Source organism: Larus michahellis, chromosome 18, assembly GCF_964199755.1.
Source record: "Larus michahellis chromosome 18, bLarMic1.1, whole genome shotgun sequence".
NCBI classification, from domain to species: domain Eukaryota; kingdom Metazoa; phylum Chordata; class Aves; order Charadriiformes; family Laridae; genus Larus; species Larus michahellis.
The window spans coordinates 7,152,207-7,155,002 of NC_133913.1; the positions used below are offsets into that span (position 1 = coordinate 7,152,207).

Here is a 2,796-nt window from a genome sequence, read left to right on the forward strand (position 1 = left end):
GACACAAGGCAACGCGGCCTTGCAATTTCTCCACCAGCGATTCCAATCCCTACGCCTTCTGGTACCAGCAGAGCCAGACCCAGTCCCTTCAGATGCTGCTACGAGTAAGCAAGTACAGAGCTTGCAAGGCATCAGGGAGGTTCTCCTCCACACTGTCTGCAAAGGACTCCCAGGTGCTTCTGCATGTGCGAGACACCGAGCTCCAGGACAGCGCTGCCTATTTCTGTGCACTGAGCCCACACTGGTGCCCACAGCTGGCAGCAGTGCACAGAAACGTGGGAGTGCTCTGAGGAGCAGTTCCCTCCCTGCCACTGCTTGCATGGAGCTCTGAGCTCAGACTGCCCAGCAGTGGCACCTGGGGCTGTGGTGAGGGTGGGCCTCTGCCTCCCCAGCCTGTGCTGCTGTGAAGCACATGCCAATGTGACTTTTACAGCTGTGTCTAGATCCAGGGTCTTTGCTGGTGAATAGAACCAAAGAAACCTGACTTGGGGCAGGCCCATTGGAGGCTAAACCATAAAGAAGCCAAACCAGGCTTGTAAATGCCCTCTGTTTAAAATAGCTGGTGTACTGGAGTGAGTCCGCAGGGCAAGTAACCTAGATGTTCAGTATGGATTCAATCATCTCAATGGAGAGCTCTACACTCAGGTGAAATCCGTCCCACACTGATCTTTGCCAATCTCATTGAAGTGTTTCCACAACAAAGCCCAAAATGGGTGGAATGATGGATTGTTAAAAACTGATGTGGGGTTTCAGATGTGGAAATGTCCTGAGACATCTAGCATGAAGCATAGTGATTTGCATATTTTTAATTAGAAAGAACAAAGTACCTCCAGATACTGGATAGGGGGAAGGAAGAGGAGTGTAAATTTTGTTGACTGCCTTCTGTTAGAAGTAATGGCTTTTGAGATACCAGACATTGCCAAATTTTCTGTTGAACCAGAGCATGACTCTCTGAAACAGCCCCAAGAGTGGGACATAAATCCTTCCAGAAAATGTCAAACTAAACATAGAAATACATGCCCCTTTCCTAAAGCAGTGAGCCAGCTGCTAAAAATCATTTAGGGGGCACAGGTGAATCCCTGACAAAATGAAGCACTTGGCAACCTGGAATTCAAACCTGTGGGAGGACTACTCTTCCAGTGTTCTGTTGGAGAGCTGCTTCTGGATGGTATTTGTGAGCCTTTCCAAGTGGTGGTCTTTAGAGCACTGGGAGGCATTCTGAGTTTACCCAGGAGGGAACAGAGGGAGGTGGGAGCATTAGAATTGAGGTGCAGCCCAGCCTAAGGTGGCTGTGAGGTGGATGAAATGGGCTCAGTGGGGAACTGGTGGCTTCTCACTACCTGTGATGCCCAGGTGCAGTTACACTTTGGTGAGGACCTTCTGCAGGGTGGAAACCGTGGGAGGGAGGGGATGAACCTCTTTGGTCCCACTGAGACCCTTTGAAAAGCCACTTCACTTGTTCTGGAAGGCCCACCACAGAGCTTGCTTCACATCTTTGTTCCTGAGTGTGTAAATGAAGGGGTTCAACACAGGAGTTACAGCTGTGTGAAAGGTGTTCATGAGTTTGTTCAGATCCAGGGAGTTCTGGGCCGATGGCTTGACGCACAGGAACATGGTGGAGCCATACCAGACTGTGATAACACTGAGGTGGGCGGAGGAAGTGGAAAATGCCTTTTTTTGATAATGAGCTGACATGATTCTGAGCATGGAAGAGGTGATGTACACGTAGGAGAGCTGGGTAACCACACAGGGCGCCACCAGAACAGTTTAGGAGGCAAGGATTGTTGCTAGCTCCATGGGCCACATGTCACTGCAGGAGAGGGCGAGGCAGGAATCTATATCACAGAGGAAATGATTGATGACATGTGGCCCACAGAACATCAGCCTGGATGTCAGAAAGGCCAGCAGCGAGACGGACAGAAAGCCTCCCAGCCAGGAGCTGAGCGCCAGCCGAGCAGAGAGGACACTGCTGATGAGGGAGCTGTATCTCAAGGGGTAGCGTATGGCTAAGTAGTGGTCATAGGCCATGACAGACAAGAGAAAACACTGAGTGGAGCCTAGGGAGAGAAGAAAGAACAACTGGAGGATGCAGGCGTTGAAGGAGATGGTCTGGCTACTCCCCAGCATGACTCCTATGGCTTTGGGAACAACACGAGTAGTGTGCCAGATCTCCAGAAAGGGGAGATTACGGAGGAGAAAGTACATTGGGGTACAGACGTTGCTGTTCATCCACATGAGAGCCATGATGGATGCATTGCATGTTACTCTCAGGGAGCACGTCAGTGCAAATACCACCACAAGGGAGACCCAGAAATGCCACGTGCCTGGCAAGCCAAGAAAAATGAATTCTTCCACAGTTGTCCCATTTGCAGTGTGTTCCCAAGGATTGAGGTTCATTTGCAAAGACAGGAAAGTTTCTGTGAGCGTCTGCATGCCTGTGCTGGTCCTTCAGATGCCACTAGGAGTGAAACTAGAGCAAATGATGCCTCATCAACCTCATTGCTTTCTATGTGGACATGAGAGGCACTGTGGGAAGGGGAGGGGTACTGCCTGGGGTGTACCTTGATTTTGTCAAGACCTTTGACCTACCTTCATGGGTGCACACACATGCACACCCATGCGCACACAGAGGTATGCAGACTCACAGGCATGCACATGCACAATTACGAATATACAGACCAGTCACACACATTTATACCCTCCTCCATGTGTGTATGTGTATGGCGGTGTGCTCTCCCCCTTTCCCCACCTCGGCTGCTGCTCAAGCCATAACCATCAGTGGGAGTTGTGATGAGT

General features: G+C 50.5%; 1 pseudogene; it reads right to left on the reverse strand.

The window, feature by feature from the left end:
- Positions 1–1,452: 1,452 nt before the first annotated feature.
- Positions 1,453–2,433, reverse strand: LOC141732687 (olfactory receptor 6F1-like; annotated as a pseudogene).
- Positions 2,434–2,796: the final 363 nt, after the last annotated feature.